We start from the raw sequence: 18,134 nt of genomic DNA, 5'->3' as shown, positions 1-18,134 counted from the left end.
ACTAAACTAGAACTGTAAAATAAACTCTAAACTAAGACTCTAAGCTAAAACTCTAAACTCTTAACTATAACTAAACTAAACTTCAACTCTAGCTAAAACTCTAAGCTAAGACTCTAAGGTAAAACTTTAAACTCTTAACTATAACTAAACTAAACTTCAACTCTAAATAAAACTAAGCTAAGAATCTAGGCTAAAACTATATGCCAGAAAAAACCGGAAAACTGTTGGATAATTTATAAGTCTAAAAAATTCAGTCCGAAAAAACTTAACAAAAATTCAGAAAAGGAAGGCAGGAAGGGGAGGGGCTCGGGGGGCCGTTGGGGGCGCGGGGGGCTTTTGGGGGGCCTGGAGGGTCTTTGGGGTCTTGGGGACCTGGGGGGTCTTTGGGGGCTTGGGGGCCCTTTGGGGACCCGGGGGCCCTTTGGGGGGATCGGGCCCTTTGGGGTTAGGATAGGGGACCTCACAACACTCTTCAAATTGAACTTGTGCATCATAACGACCACAGAGTTTGACCCTAAATCATCTTCCAAAATGTCTCAAACGGTTTCGCCCGTATAATCCCCTAATATTATTTCTGCGTGCTCTTTTTGTTTTGGCATCCCTGCGCTGTCACATTTGAAATCCCTAGGAAAAAATTTCCGCGTTAATCTCTTCATCTCTAAGATGTTCCTAGCTACACTATTATGGTTTCGATGGAATATCAATTTGTCACTCTGACCTAAAGATCGGAGAAGCCATATTTAAAAATAAAATATTAATTTATCTCCGTCACTAAAGACCAAAGAAGCCATATTTAAAAATGGAATTTCTATCTCTTTAGAGTCCCGCATAATTCCTAGGAAACAAGTGATGTCATTTCTAATTCCGTTAGACTCGATCAATAATTCCCCATCGATTATGTAAATCAATTTCTCAGAAATCTATTTCTCCCTCGAGTGGATCAATACATCTCTCCCCCGTTAATGCGCATGTGCAAACTTCACCCTGGAGTCATTACACCTAGACGAACAACAACAAATAAATCAACCTTGACCCCATTAGACTCGATCGATAATTCTTGAATAAATTATGTACGTACGGGACTGGCACTGTCATTCCTACTAATAACGCAAATACACGCAACGGAATGGTAAATTAGTTTGTCTCTGGCCAGGGTTGTAGTGGAGCCGGAGCGGAGCGGAGTGACACACCGGTACTGCTTTTGAGGGAGGAGCAGCACTCCGGTACTGATTGGTTCCGTGACTGGAAATATTTATTACGTATTTTGTGCTCGCGTGGGTAAAACAGGAACCTGCACTAGCATCACTGTGCTTTGACATCACGCCACTTACTTGCGCAAGACTTCCAGCCTAACCTCACTCTTGTTTTGCTTATTTACGTATTTTATTCGTTCTGTAAACAGTTACATTCTAGCATTTGGAATCGTTGCTGTTAGTGATAGTGATAGTGTTTGTGATTACTGGTGGACTATTTATGATTATTGATTTAAAACGGCAAATACTAGTCAAAAACAAAAATCAATTTTTTTTTTTAACAGAGGATGTGTAAATAAAACAGCTTCAGAAGTTCATAACAAAAACAATGACATTGAAATTGAAGTGGTGACGTCTGAGGCAAAAGAACCTATGTGTGTTGAAAGTACAAATTCGGAAGCTGAAAGACAAGGAGTCAAATGCGACTGGCCAGACGTTTGGACAACGGGTATGTGGGGTAAGAAAAGAGAAGCTTATCCTTGGATAAACTGTAGGGATGGAAAGTTGCGCTGCAAAATATGCAGTGATTTATCCAGCCTAGGTGCTTTTAAAGCCGAGCGCATTTCTTTAAGTAATGCTCAGCTGAGCTGAGCTCAGCTGAAATTGTTGCGTAAAATGATTATTGAACACAAGCAATCACAATCTCATTTGGCAGCAACAAATAATCATTGAAACTTTTAAAAAGCAGTCAACTGAACCAGTTTGTGACGCTTTCAATGAAACTCATAAAGAATCAACCAAATCAATTTTTAGGTGTGCTTATTATTTGGCTAAAAATTATCGAATATTTTCGGATCATTTTGATTTATTAGAACTACAACGATTATATGATGTCAATATTGGAGTTGGGATAAATTCCCGTTATAGTGCCACTACAATTATAAATCCCATTGCCCAAGAAATGAAGGTTAGAATAACAAGTAAAATAAAGAATGAGGGAGGTAAGATCTCTATAATTTTAGACGAGTCTACTAGCCCTAAGTCAGTTTTAATAGTTTATGTGAAGTGTGAAAATAACAAAAACAAAGATCCAGAAACTTTGCTCTTAGATCTAATAGAACTTTCAGACCAAAAAGTGGAAGCTGTATTTGAAGCAGTAACAAAAAGTCTCACTAAATATGGTTTTGACCATGAATAGAAAAAAACTTAGTTGCCTTCACTAGTGATAGAGCCAATGTAATGCTAGGAAAACTTTATGGCGTAGCTGCAAAGTTCCTAACTGAATTTCCCAATTTAAATATTTGGCGCTGTGTGAATCACAGAATAGAGCTTACACTAACTGACGCTGTAGAAGAAGTATCAGGAGTCAACCACTTCCAATCCCTTATGGAAAAATTGTATACAGTGTACAGTTTATATTATAAAAAGCAACGTCAGCTATCAGAATGTGCATCTAATCTAAGGGCGCAACTAAACAAAACAGGCCGTGTTTTGAACACTGGATGAGTGGCTAGCTTATTTAGAACTGTTACTGCAGTTTGGTGTAGCTACAGTACCTTGGCGGCGCACTTTTCCTCTTGTAAAGATTATACAACCAGATCATCAACATAAAGAAGCACTTTCAAAGGCGTCTTAGATCGACTAACCTCAAATGGGTTCTTGCTTGATTTAGCCGTCATGTATGACATATTTTGTGAGCTCGCAACACTGTCAGGTAGTCTCCAAAATCGTACAATGAGAATTATAAAAGCAGGCAAACTTATTAGAAGATCTAATAGATCCATCTAATCACTGAAGATAAAACCAGGAACAAGGGCGTGGGGGGGGGGCTAGTTGCCCTCCAATCGTTTTCGACTATTAAAAAGGGCACTAGAACTCTCAATTTCCAATCGAATGAGCCCCCTTTGAAGCTTCTACGACGACCCCTTCCATATGAAATGCCTCTGGGGAAAAAAAATAATAAGTAATAATAAATAATAAATAAATAATAATAATAAAACATTGGAGCCGTATGGCCTTTACTATAGGCAACGCTACAGCGTTGCCTCTGATAAATATTTGAATTCCTTGCCAACATAGCATTCCTGATAGAAAATTCATCCAGATGTATTTTCACAAAAAATAGCTGGGTCGCTTGGAGAAAGACCAAAATAAAACTCAACAGGGACATTCCCCTTTTTAACAAAACATATTTTCAGGTAATTCAAAATTCTCATGAGCGGTCAGTTTTTACTTCAGCGTTGGACTGTGCCATGAACATGCACGTTACTCTCTCTTTCTGACAACCAATCTTCTTTTCAAGAAAAGACTATATAGATGGAAAACAAAAACTTTTCAAAATAAATCATACTTTTGGGGCAATCTCAATTTTTGATAAATTATTCAGCACCTTTTCGTGCATCGAATGGTACCAAAAATATTTATGCTGCATTTTTTTTTTTTTTACACGGACATTTAGTCTACTATTGTCATGACGAATATGTTTAATAGTTCCTTAGCGGGGTTACTACTACTACTACTACTACTAACAACTCACCGCAGCACCAAGCCGCCTGAGGCCAACACAACTACGCACGCTCCTCCGCCACCCCAATCTATTCAAAGCCTCCCTTTTCACACCCGCCAACGAAGTTCCCATTTCCTTTAAATCTTTCTTTATGGAGTCCTCCCACCCCAGACGGGGACGACCTGCATTCCGTTTAGCCCTAGATGGTTGGCCGTAAACAACAATCTTCAGCGATCTGTCATCCTTCATCCTAACAACATGCCCTGACCACCTCAACCTTTCTTTCAGTATAGCCCTAGAGAGGGGTTAAATTATTATAATTGAAGTAGGAGCCAATGTATTTCTCTTAGCTTTGAGACTGAGAGGGTTTATCTCAGAAGTTGCTTTTTTTTAGTTTATCCATTTTAATAGCAGGTTATCCGTATTTCTATCTCTAATTTTAACAGCCATTTTTTTTTCAACTGAAAGCGTTTGGTATTCCAGCTTGCAAGTGGTCAATTCCATCTGTCTTGGTCGTTTTCTATTTGTGACTAATCACGATGCTACGCTCACACAGGAGTATTTTAGTTCCAGGATTTAACATCTTGAACTCAATCCTCGGAAGCAGATACCGTCAAGAATAACAATAAGCTTTAATAAAGCTGGGGTATTGACATTTGTTGTTTCTTCACCAAATGCAAGATCAGTATATCAGGAAGAGTGTCATTCGCCAGTGAGGGAATCCAGTGCTCTATACAGAATAATAAAACGAAAAACATCGAAATATGCCGTTATCGAAATTAGAGCGGAGGTCCAGCATGTTTTTTGGGTAGAGAAACTGGAAAAATAAACATTAGCGATACCACGAAGAATTGAAAAGAATCGTAATTATGATTAGCTGTAAACAGAGGAAAGGATCAGATAATATTATGGCTATCCTGTCAACCAAGCAATCATTTCTTCTCTTTTCTCATCTTTTTTCATACTAACCATGGTTCTTTTATCATTACTATTTATTCAAGTATGTTTTCGCTTTATTTCTGTTAGTGTACTTTAATTGATGCTATAGCTTGGAATGTAACACTGGATATTACCCTATATCCAGCTCGCATATTGGGAAAGTGTATATCAAAATAATTTTGGGACATATAATTTATCTTTGCTAATCAAGTGTAGGGCAAGCTAAAAGGGTTCCCGAAAAAAAAAACAGGCGTAAAGAAAGAATTAAAAATATAAAATTAAAATTTTATTTTATCTAGATTTGGTATCAGCGTTCGTTCGAGCTATAATACTAGAAGAGATTTTTATTTGAAATATAATAAAACCTAATAAATAGTTAGAATTAGTCGATATCATCAAAATCAAAGTTACAATTATGATTCTTCAGGTTTTATTTTTGGCCTCTGATTCGTTTTGATTAAGAAACCGTCAGAAGGAGGTTAAGATTTGGTTTAAGGACAAGGAAAATGTTAAGGATCAAATTTTCCCTCGTTTCTTTTAAGTCTGTGATATATCTAGGGAAAGTGATCCCCCAACCTCCTCACTTTAACGTAGTTTAATTTTGTGTTCTACTTACATTTATGCAATTCTGTCGTCCACAAATAAACGCGAAAGAAATTAGATTATATTTACATTCAATTTTCCCTCTGTTACAAAAATGTCTTGTGTGTTAATCTGCATAACTTAACTGTTATGAGCGGCAAACAATCATTAAAACTCAATCAAATTTCTCTATAGCCCTAAAATAGTTTAGTAATGGAGTTACCTGTATAGCTTCAGGGAGACCTTAGGAACGACTCTCGCTGATGGAAAGCTTTTTACGACAAACTTTCATTTTTTAAGAACTAAAAGATCCAATGGCATATTTTTTGTATTTAAGACCAGATATGCGGCGCATGGCTTTAATGTATACACAGTTTTCTCTTTGGCACTAAGATTTCATTTGAATTAAATTTATTTCAATAAATTAATTGCATAAAAATTCAAAATTTATACGTAAGAAAATATATATTGTAGACATATAAAATTGATAAATCACAACATTATTTGGACCCATTCCTCTAGCTAGACCCCGGCGCCACGCCGGTGTACCGACCGAACGCTGTCAGCGAGAGGCCCAGATGACTGCCACCGATATATTGTAACGCCGCCGGCGTGCCGAATGCTCACCACCACCGGCAGAGGTGGCGGCGTTCGGTTGACTTTGAATTAATTTTGCGGCAATTCTTTATTGCGTCAACCGCAAAGTCGGGGTTTTTTTTCTCATGTGGTTAAGTATTTCGATTTTCCAGATTAGGAATCAAGCAGGGCTTGCGCTATCCCAAAAGTTTCGGGGATTTCCCCGAAAATCTATGTGTCACCCCGAAAATTAATTTGGTTCCCAAATCCCCGAAAATCACCCGATCCCGGTGCCACCCTTAGTGATTTATCCCTAGTGACTATCCCTGCCAAATGTTACTTTGCATACCATACAACCTTTGTATCTTCACTACTCTTTTGCTCGTTAATTTTCGTCTCTTGTGTTACTTTGCATATAAACGACACTGATACAATTGCAATATACACGGTTCTTCATATGATGACAAAAGTAACGTCTTTAAGAAATTAAATATACAAACAATATTTTTAACTGAAAGTAAGGAGCGACAATAAAACTTAAAACGAAAAGTAATTATTCCGTATATGAATAGGACTCTCCTCTCCTTAACGCCTAGCTCTTTACGCTAAAGTTTGTTATTGTTTTAAGAAATAGAGTTGGCAAGAAGTTAAACTTAAGCGTTAAGAGCGAGGTTTTGAGGAGGGGACCGCCCCTTTCATATACAGAATAATTTCTGTTCGTTTTTAGTTTTAATGTCGCTCCTTACTTTAAGTAAAAAAACTGTTTTTTTAATTAATTTCTGAACGTTTTTCAACTAATGCAGGTTCCGTTTTGGTTAGGGGGCGAACCCTCTCATATACGTAATAATTTCTGTTTGTTTTAAGTTTTAATGTTGCTCCTTACTTTCAGTGAAAAAACTTTTCTTTTTATTTAATTTCTGATCTTTTTTTAATGCTAAAACTTGTTTTTTTTATTTAATTTCTGATCGTTTTTTAAATAATGCTGGGAAATCTGGCTTCATGGAAATGTCCCTTCCTCGAAGGAAATATCCTCCATGGAAAGATCTTTCCCCTTAACCCATATTCTGACCCCAACCCCTCACTAGAAAAAAATTCCTCCTGAAAACGCCTGTATAGCCTACTTCCCAATAACCAATACTATATGTAAACAGTAGGAGAAGTTTGTTTATCGCCGCCCTTCCCCCGTGCACTGTGGGGGACTACGTCATTCTCAAATGTATATTTGTTTGGTTTTCGACTCTGCTGAAAAAAATGTCTACAGCAAAACTTTGATAGGGGGGCTCCGGGAAAAAAATGAACGTGGGAGGGGGCCAAGCTACGCTCCAATATTTTCGTGTCACTTAAAAAAGGCACTAAAGCTTCCAATTTCCGTCCGAAAGAACCCTCTCACGATATTCTAGGACTATTGGATCGATACGATCACCCCTGGGAAAATAATAATAATAAAAAAAAAAAATAAATAAAAACGCATCCGTGATCTTTCTTCTGGCAAAAAATACAAAATTCCAAATTTTTGCAGATAGGAGCTTGAAACCTCTATAGTAGGGTTCTCTTATACACTGATTCTGGTGGTGTGATTTCTATTAGAGTGTCATGACTTTTAGTGGTTGTTTCCCCCTTTTTTCAAAAATAAGGAAAATTTTTTAAGGTTGTTAACTTTTGATGATTAAGACAAAACTTGATGAAACTCACATGTTTAAAATCAAAATAAAAATATGATTCTTCTAATGTATCTATTGATATCGAAATTCTGTTTTTTAGAGTTTCGGTTACTATTGAGCCGTGTCGCTCCTTAGTTACAGTTGGTTACTACGAACTATTTGATTTGTTATGCCTGCAGAACGTTTCTAGGTCAAAGGGGGCATTCAGTCATTCAAATCTGTTTTGGATTTCAATTGAACATTTCTAGCGGAATACTTTAATTTCAAGGTTCTGGGTATCCAACTTTCGTTGGGTAGCGAAAGTTGTTTTGCCCATTTCCGGGCTTTCCTACTCCATAAATTTATGATTTTTCTTAACCCCAAAAAATCCTAAAAACAAATCGGAAAAAAAGCTTTTTGGACCCTTTTACCGATGGGGGTTAACTCCAAACCTCCAAACTAATTTTCCTTTTTGCTTTGCTCTAAACTGCATTTTGGTTCATTTGGCTCAGGGACTTACGGTTTTAAATTTCAATCTGTTCAGAAAACAACGCTTGTTGCACCTTCTGGGGGCCCAATTTTAAAGGGAACAAATATTCTTTGCATTATTTTTTTATAGCTTTGGGTCACCATGGCCAAAAGAACTTCAGACACTAGTTGAAATCTAATCGGAAAATTCTTTAACGCAATTTTAGGTGGTCCTACCCTCAATCTAAGTTTCACTGTATAATAGAGAACCCTTAGACTGGAATGGGTTTAAGTTTCAAGGTATTCGAAAAAATTCAGCTTTTTTTTGCCACTTGGCTAGAGACACACTGACTTAAGTTTGAAGCCTTTCAGAAAAATGCTTACCAGATATGCGGCGCATGGCTTTAATGTATACACAGTTTTCTCTTTGGCACTAAAATTTCATTTGAATTAAATTTGTTTCAATAAATTGATTGCATGAAAAATTAAAAATTTATACGTAAGAAAATATATATATTGTAGACATATAAAATTGATAAATCACAAGATTATTTGGGCCCATTCCTCTACCTAGACCCCGGCGCCACGCCGGTGTACCGACCGAACGCTGTCAGTGAGAGGCCCAGATGACTGCCACCGATATATTGTAACGTCGCCAGCGTGCCACACGCTCACCACCACTGGCAGAGGTGGCGGCGTTCGGTTGACTTTGAATTAATTTTGCAGCAATTCTTTATTGCGTCAACCGCAAAGTCGGAGTTTTTCTTTTCTCATGTGGTTAAGTATTTCGATTTTCCAGATTAGGAATCAAGCAGGGCTTGTACTATCCTAAAAGTTTCGGGGATTTCCCCGAAAATCTATGTGTCACCCCGAAAAATAATTTGGTTCCCCAAATCCCCGAAAATCACCCGATCCCGGTGCCACCCTTAGTGATTTATCCCTAGTGACTATCCCTGCCAAATATTACTTTGTATACCATAACTCTTCACTACTCTTTTGCTCGTTAATTTTCGTCTCTTGTGTTACTTTGCATATTAACGAGACTGATACAATTACAATATACACGGTTCTTCATATGTTGACAAAAGTAACGTCTTTAAGAGATTAAATAAGAAAAAAACAATATTTTTAACTGAAAGTAAGGAGCGACAATAACATTTAAAACGAAAAGCAATTATTCCGTATATGAAAAGGGCTGTCCCCTCCTCAACGCCTCGCTCTTTGCGCTAAACTTTTGTATTGTTTTAAAAAGTAGAGTGGTGAAAAAGAGTAGAAACTTAGCGCAAAGAGCGAGGTGTTGAGGAGGGCACAGTTCCTTTCATATTCAGAATCATTGCTGTTTGTTCTAAGTTTTAATGTTGCTCCTTACTTTCAGTAAAAAAAAACTGTTTTTTCATTTAATTTCTAAACGTTTTTCAACTAATGCAGGTTCCGTTTTGGCTTACCGTGCATGAAAATTAAAACACAATTTGCATATCAATTTGAGGAAATTTAATCCGTATATGAAGGGTTACCCCCTTTTCAATACCTTGCTCTTTACGCTAAAGCTCTTAACACTTCTGAAAAAGCTACCTATTCTAATTAAACAGCCCCTGTGTTTCAATCTTAGTAAACAGTCAAACTGTAGCGTAAAGAATAAGGTACTGAGGAGGGAGCAATCCTTCATATATGGCATAATTTCTGTTTCGTTTTTCAAATAATGCCGCTAAATCTGGCTCACCCTCTATGAAATATACCCCTTGGGATACCCCTCCTCCCTTAGGAGCTCCTACGTGAAAATTTCATCCAACGTAAAGTGCACTCTTTCCTTCAAATTCCCTCCAGGCAGTTCCTTCCTCGCTGGAAATCCCCTCCCCTGTAAAATTTCTTGTGGACGATTCACCCTGGAAAATTCTCCTTAGCATTTTTTCATTGAAATAAGACTTTAATCTATAATCGGTCATTCCAGAAATGCCCCGTTCCGTAGAAATTATTTCCCAGAAAATAAAACGCGGGGGAAAAAGCCCCCAGATAATCCCCTGGAACATCTCCATATAAAAAATTTGGCAAAGAGAATGTAAGACAATTAAAATGAATTTCGTAAAGTAATTCTATCAAAAACCCCCAGTGTAACATTTCCCCTAGAATATTCACCCATCGGAAATTTCCCTCCCAAAGGAAGATTCTCTCCTTATAATTACACCACAAACAAAACCCCCCTCCCCCTAAGAAATGGCTGTATACTTCCCAATACCAAATACTATATGTAAACAATGGGCAAAGTTCACAACTTGCAGCCCTTCAACTGGGGACTGTGGCAAGTCATTTTACACCTAAAGACATAGTTATTGGATTTTTTTTACTATGCTGAATAAAATGGCTATCTCAAAATTTCGATCCGGTGATTTTGGGAAAAAATGAGCGTGGAAGAGGGCCTAGTTGCCCTCCAGTTTTTTGGTCACTTGAAAAGGGCACTAGAAATTTTGATTTCCGTTCGAAAGAGCCTTCTCGCGATATTCTAGGACCACTGGGTCGATAAGATCATCCCTGGGAAGAAAAAAAAACAAATAAATACGCATCCCTGACCTATCTTCTGGAAGAAAATAAAATACAAAATTCCACATTTTTGCATATAGGAGCTTTAAATCTCTACAATAGTGTTATCTGATACGCTGCAGCTGATGGTGGGATTTTCATTAAGATTCTGTGACTTTAGGGGTTATTTTCCTCCTTTTTTGAAAATGAGTCAAATATTCTCAGGCTTGTAACTTTTGATGGGTAACACTAAACTTGATGAAATTTATATATATGAAATCAGTATGAAAATACCGTCCGATTTGTGTGTGCTCCCTTACTTAGATTCCTTGGACCTTATTGAATGCCACAGTGAATCTATTTTCTATTATTTCAACTATTAGGCAAGGAATCTGAAACGCCACAGCCATTTTGTTTCTACCAGATTTCTACTTCTCTTGATGAATAACGAAGAAGACCAGCGTCCAGGCAGCGACTTGCGAAGTTTTTTAACACATGAATAGGCCCGAATCTTTTGCAAATTCAAGCTGGGATTTGAGAAAGATTAATGAACACATTAATGTTTGCGGTCAAAATTGATCGCGCCGGCGGTGCACCGCTGACATCTCACCGGCGGCGACGTGAAAAAATAATCGGCGGCGCTCCGCCACTGCTATTTTCGGCCCCACCACCGCCGGTTTTCCCTTACCGGCGAGGCGTCGGGGTCTGCCTCTAGCCTTTGCCTGCTGGATTTTAAATTTAATCAGAACAGATTTTAGGCCTAAAATAAAAGTTTGAAAGAATGCCTTTTAAAAAAAGACTATCTAGATGAGTAATTTAGGCTTTACTTTTGTTCTCTTATTTGCCAGTCTTATATTGCGTTTTTCTCATTGCGTTCTTCTTGTTTTAAGCTGTTCTTTACTTTGGACTGTCGCCAAGGATGGTATTTCTAATAAAAATTATATTTTTTCCTGCCTTCGAAAAGACATCTCTGTTTTCGGTTACTAGTGATAAAAAGGCAATGTGGTTTTCGTGGTTCATTACATTAGATTGTCAACCGAAACCAATCAGCATAACTGAAATATAGGAAAGAAAGACGACAATCAATGAAAATAATCTTTATAAATAATCAAGATGCTATTGATTCGTTTTTCTTATTATGCAGAATATAGAAATCTCAAGCGTCAGACATAAATAGAAAAAAATTGCACTGCCATCTCAGATCTTTTCAACCGTAATATAATCAATTCATTTCTCATTCAAGCTTATCACAAACCGCCATGGTTTATTGAGCTTATAAGAACTGAAGGATTACGTTAACGCAGGTCACATTTGAGACGAGGAATGTTTTTGCTTACTTTCATTGGAAAGAATAAGAGCTATTTGGAACTATTCATGAAGAGAAAAGGGTTAAAATTGTCTATCAAAATGTATCAGTGTTTTCATATTTAAAGCCAAACTGGCCAACAGTGACATAACTCAGAAAGTAAAAATATACAACTAAGCAACTGAACTTCAGGCTAAACAAACTGCAAGCAGAAAAACATAGTGCGAATACACGGTGTTTTCATTAGAAGCAAAGAATATGCAAAACGAAAAGGTTTTTTATATAATGGTACTATATAGTACCATGGTTTGTGCTCCCTCAGATCTAAATCCCTGGTAGCAGCTTACTAATTTTGAGGCCCAAGGCATCTGAAGTTGGAAGAGAGTTCCCTATTTTTAGGATACTTTTAAAACCAATAAATAAAACAGATGATATGATAATATCCCCCATATACAAGATTAACTAAAAATAATTTTCAACAAAAGAACTTTTTCAGAGGAAAGTGATTCATGTTGCTTCTTACGACAGCCAGACTACCTTAAAAACATTTTGTGACCAACGGCATCAGTGTCGGCCTCTAGTACGTTATTAACTAAAAAAACAAGTTTTTTTTTAACTGAAAGTAAGAAGCGACATTAAAACTTAAAACGAGCAGAAAATATTCCGTATATGAAAGGGGCTGTCCCCTCCTCAACGCCTCGCTCTTTGCGCTAAAGTTTTTTATTGTTTTAAAAAATAAAATTGTCAGACAGAGTCAAACTTTAGCGTAAAGAGCGAGGCGTTGAGGAGGGGCCAGCCCCTCCTCGTTGGGTAGCGAAAGTTGTTTTGCCCATTTCTGGGCCTTCCTACTCCATAAATTTATGAATTTTCTTAACCCAAAAACAATCCTAAAAGCAAATCGGAAAAAAAAAATCTTTTTGGACCCTTTTACCGATGGGGGGTAACTCCAAACCTCCAAACTAATTTTTTTTTTCCTTTGATCTAAACTGCATTTTGGTTCATTTGGCTCAGGGACTTACGGTTTTAAATTTCAATCTGTTCAGAAAACAACACTTGTTGCACTTTCTGGGGGCCCAATTTTAAAGGGAGCAAATATTCTTTGCATTATTTTTTTTTTATAGCTTTGGGTCACCATGGCCAAAAGAACTTCAGGCACTAGTTGAAATCTAATCTGAAAAATTTTTGGTGCATTTTTAGGTGATCGTACCCTCAATCAAAGTTTCACTGTATATTAGAGAACCCTTAGACTGGAATGGGTTTAAGTTTCAAGGTATTCGGAAAAATTCAGCTTTTTTTACCACTTGGCTTGAGACACACTGTTTTAAGTTTGAAGCCTTTCAGAAAAAGAGTTCATTAAACCTTTTCATGACCCGACGTCCAAGAAATACAATGTTTTTTGTTTTCAGTTTCTTTTTTGCGGATTAGGGCCACCTTGACCAAAACTATCAGATAAAAATCAAATTCAATCGCCAAAAATCAGTTCATAGCACAGGAATTTGGGGACCTCCACCTCCGACCTAATTTCTTTTGTTCATGAGGGTTCTTATGGCCCTTGTAGAAAAAAGTTTTTGGTTGTTCTGTAGAATAAACATTTTCTGTTCACTTTTATTTTTTCTGCTTTTGGGACCTTTTTAGGCAAGGACCTGCGGACAGTCATACAAAATTTTAGAAAGTCATGCAAAAGCTTTTGCCTTTTTTGAACCCCGTTTATGGGGACTAAGCCCTCAAATTACATTTTTTTCACATCAGGTACTCCTTTGACCAGGGACTTCCGCCTGTAAGTTACAAACTGATCAAGAACATCAATTTTTCGGCCCATTTTTCGGCCCTCTAACATCACTCTACTCCCCAAGCAAAATTTATGGTTCCATTAAATATAAAACAATCCTAAAAAGTTTGAGGCAAATCGGAGAAAAACGTTTTGGTCCCTCTTTCCAAGGGTGAGTGGGGATGACTCAAAACTATTTTTGCACATCAGGGTCAATTTGGTCAGGGGACTTACAGCTTCAAATTGTAGTCTGATCAGAAAAAAAGCTTGTTACCCTTGCAAGGGCCCCATTTTCAGGAGAACGAATATGTGTTTGCATTTTCTTCTTTTTTCGAACTTGGGTAGCCGTAGCCTAAGAAGCTGTAGATATAAGTTTAAAGCCAATCAAACAATTTAGGGGGCCGTGCCCTCAACCTAAGTTTTTCTGCATATTTATATATTATTTATTTATTTATTAATACCAAAATATGGGAAGCTTTAACAAGCTTGTCGCACTAAATAATTATAGAAAAGTCTATAACGATGTCAATGACATAACATAAACATACAGTAACTGCAATCATAGAAAACATAATAACTGAAACATACAGTAGCATACCAAACTAACTGAAACACATCTGTTAATAATGGAAACATACCAAAAAGATCTCTATTAGAGATAGAGATAGATATTGTATTAGAGATTTCTAGGACGGGGAATTTATGATTTCAAGTTCCAATTCGTTCAAAAAACACTTGGCCCCTTTTTGGCCCTTTCTCAGAGATCCATTGTTTTTTGGTCCTGTTTTAGTCCCATTTTTGGGAAGACTTTACCCGCAAATTCACTTCTCTTGTATAGGTCCCACCTGGTCAGAGGACTTACGTCTGTAACACTCAAACTGATCAGGGATCACGAAACTTTTAGCACATTAATACCCTCCCGTTCCAAAAAATATATGGTCCTCTTAACCCAAGAAACGATCCCTTAAGATTCAAGCTTGGCTTAAGGCTCCTGCCGCATGATATGTAATGTAGAAAGTATAGCAACTTTGCTGCTCCGAGTGGACCGATCCGCTGCTATGAGGCGAGCCTTGACAACAGCATTGTCGGTCATGATGATTAACTTCTGAAGATTGTCTGTTCATCTGGTCTGAGGTCTACCCCTCGGGTGTAACCAACCTTGTGGGGTCAAAGTCGTATATAATTCTAGCAGGGGCTGTCAGAATCTTAAACCATCTGAGAGTTCACTGGGCAAGTTATGTTGAGAATGGAGCTTGGTGAGTAAGGGCAAGGAGCCTTTCACTACCCACAAAATCGTCCCATCGGAGCCCTTGAATCAACGAAGCTGTTTCGTCTGGCAGAAAATATATTTGAGGATACATGTCTCAGCCGCCTAGAGCAGGACTGAGCTCACGGATGAATTATATAAGCACATCTTCGCGTGCCTTGAAATTTGGGGGGGATCTCCAGATGGCATTGAGTATTCCAATGTCAGAAGAAGCTTTCGGGATTCAGCTTGCCAGTCCCACATCCAAGGAGCCATCATTTGAAACCACGGAGACAAGATAGGTGAAGTTAGTAACTACTGTGAAGTCAGATGACTTTGTGTCTGACTTCGAGCCAATGGAAAAAAAGTTTGTAAATCCTTCTTTGGGTGGCAATTCTGGGAAGAGGGGGATCCATGCCCTAAACATAAACAATTTCTTGGACATTAGGACCCACATGGCCAAGGACTTTTGCTTAAGTTTCAAGCCATTCAGGGAAAAAATAAAACTTTTTAGGACCCGATTTTCAGGAATACCAACATTTTTCTTTTCAGGAATTTCCAGGCAAATCGATATTTTTTTTCCTTTTCAATTTTTATTTGTGGATCATTGTCCCCTCGACCCGAAAACTATTAGATAAAAGTTCAAAAAAACTGTTCATATCCCAAGCTTTTGGTACGTCAAACCTAATTTTTGGTGCATGAAGGCTCCTTTGGCCCTTAGCCCTTTCATTCCGTAGGTAGCCATATGGTAACCGTTCCTTCCACGTACCTAGTTTCTTTTGTAGTTCAGATACCGCTTTCGAGCTTAATACCGTCAGATAGCACAAGTTCAGCCCTCCGTTTTGCGATACTTTTTATTCTCCTAGATGGCTTCGTAAGTCGTCAGCGGATCAGGGAAAACAGTAGTTTTTTTTGCCATGTCTAAAAAGCGAAAATTAGCTGATTTTGACAACGATGATGAAAATGATGCAGGTGTGTTTTTTAGTTTTATTATCTTGTTTTGTTCCTTATAGTCTTTACTTTTAGCCTGTATTTACACGAATCTTATTTAGTTCTATCTTCACCCCCCATTTCTGTGGGGTTTTTTACGGTTACCATATGGTAACTTTAGGTTTTGAGACGGGTAATTTTTGAAGATGCTTCTCATAACTTATTTTGTTTTTACTTGTTGATCGTACTTTAAATTATTTTTTTGCTTCACCTTTTGTATTCTTAAAGCACTTCATTCTGATTGTTCTAATTTGACGAAACAGAAGCACCCATGCACCTTTGGTCTGATCACAATTTTCTCTTCCAGAGACAACGAGCCTCTCTTATTCTGGTGAAAACTCCAACCCAAAAAAAGAGGAAGAAAATTTTTTCAAGGAGAGGAGCAAACGTGTAAGAGAGAAGCTCATGGAAAAGCAAGCAGCAGAGATGGTTCTGGTATCAGACAGTGAATCTGAGATGGAAATCGTGTCTGATGATGACGACGAGTCTGATCTATTATGGAATCCAGCCCCTGGTGACAGTTTCACATATGCCAACCTACAGCCTGTTCAGCTGGTTGACGATCCTACAGAAGACTTACCTCTCAGCATGTTGAACTGTTTCGAAATTTGTACGGGTTTAGATGACCAATTTGATAATGGAGAAGCCACTACATTCCCCACTACTGAAGCTCAACCGTCTCCCATCCAATCGAAAAGCTCGTCCCCTATTCCTTCTTCAACCGTCCCCACTGCATCAATGAAAAACTAAGATGCCACAAAGGAAAACAAGTGGCTAAGAAAAGAGATTGGGCCCCGTGATATCCCATGGAAAGCTTGCCTCCCGAAAGCAACAGAAATTCAATTACCCATTGATTATTCAGAACTTTCATCACAGATAGCATCTTTGCTGGACTAGATGACCAAACCAATGTGTATACAACGAGGTAAACAAACACTAGGATTGCCCTAAAGCTGACCCATCATGAGATGAACCGGTTCCTTGGAGTACAGATGCTGATGAGTATTGTAAAGCTACAAGCTATGAGGATGTACTGGGAGCACCCTTTCTGATACACTCCAATTGCAGGGGCTATGAGCCGTGACAGATTTTTCATGATTCGGCAGTTTTTTCATATTAATGACTATAGCTTAGTAGCGCCATCTGATCAAACTGGTCATGATGAGCTGCACAAGACCAATGTATGACGAGCTCAGAGAAATCTAAAAAAGCATACCACCTGAGGAGAAACAAAGTGAAGACGAACAGATGATTCCCTTCAAGGGTCGGCTAAGTTTCAGACAGTACTTGAAAGATAAGCCTCGTTCATGGGGTGTCGAAGTGTTTACGAGAGCAAGCGTGAGTGGGATTGTCTATGACCTAGAAATCTACACAGGAAAAGGCTCAGTTCCGGCTAGTCCTTTGGGGCCGGGTGCTGACGTTGTCCTTCGACTGATCGGCAATGTGCCACGGGGAATGAATTTCAAGATCTACTTCGACAATCTTTACACATTTTTTGACCTTATTCATGCCTTACGCACCAATCACGGGATTGAATCATGTGGGACGATAAGGAGTAATCAAATGAAAGGTGTAATTTTGGAAAGTGATGCATTATTGAAAAAGAAAGGGCTTGGAAGCTATGATTATTGACTTGAGAGGCACACGGTAGTCTCCGTTGTGAAGTGGTTTTACAATAAACCAGTGCATATGTTCTTTGCCGTAGCTCCAGCCGACCAGTGTCAAAGGTAAGATGGACGTACTCGTAGCCATGTCGAGGTAGATCGCCCATGTATTTTTCGTGAGTACAACAAGTCAATAGGTGGCGTAGACGTGTCTGATATGCTTCTGAAGCTCTACCACACTGACATAGGGTCCAAGAAATGGTACATGCGGATAGTGTATTATTTTCTTGACTTAGCTGTGAAGAATACTTGGCTTCTACTTAGGCGAGAGTGCGAAGACCTGGGTAAGCATCATATTTCCTTGATGTACTTCAAGATGGATATTTGTAGATCCTTGATAGTGTCAGGAGTTGTCAATAGTCCTCGTGCTGGTCGACCCTCTGTCAGTGCTCCTACAAAGCGAAAAACAAAAACTACAGAAGCAGGCATGCTGTCAGAATTTGTGCGATATGACACTGCTGGCCATCTACCCGACACAGTCGAAAAGGGACGCTGCCGGTACGAAAAATGTACAAGGGAGCCGAATTCTCTGCGTTAAATGTAAGGTTCAGTTGTATCTGAATGGAGACAGAAACTGTTTTATGAACTTCCATATTAAGTGAAATGAATCTTTTTTAGCTTAAGGTGACCATATGGCAACCATTTCCATTTCAGTTTGTGAATGAAATAAATAATTGAAGCTGAAATTAAGTTGAAACTAAACTTACGCTGATTATCATTGTAAGGTTTCAGAATTTTTTAA

At 38.2% G+C, this 18,134-nt stretch overlaps 1 protein-coding gene across 4 annotated transcripts in view; it reads right to left on the bottom strand.

Annotated features, from left to right (window-relative positions):
• SK (small conductance calcium-activated potassium channel) overlaps positions 1-18,134 on the bottom strand; it is a 570,542-nt gene that overhangs the window by 236,620 nt on the left and 315,788 nt on the right. The window lies entirely within an intron of this gene.

This window comes from Artemia sp. Qi Xiang Cuo, chromosome 9 (genome assembly GCF_049724085.1).
Source record: "Artemia sp. Qi Xiang Cuo chromosome 9, ASM4972408v1, whole genome shotgun sequence".
Lineage (NCBI taxonomy): Eukaryota > Metazoa > Arthropoda > Branchiopoda > Anostraca > Artemiidae > Artemia > Artemia sp. Qi Xiang Cuo.
The sequence above is the reverse complement of the archived record's forward strand: the minus strand, read 5'-3'. Positions and strand labels throughout refer to the sequence as shown.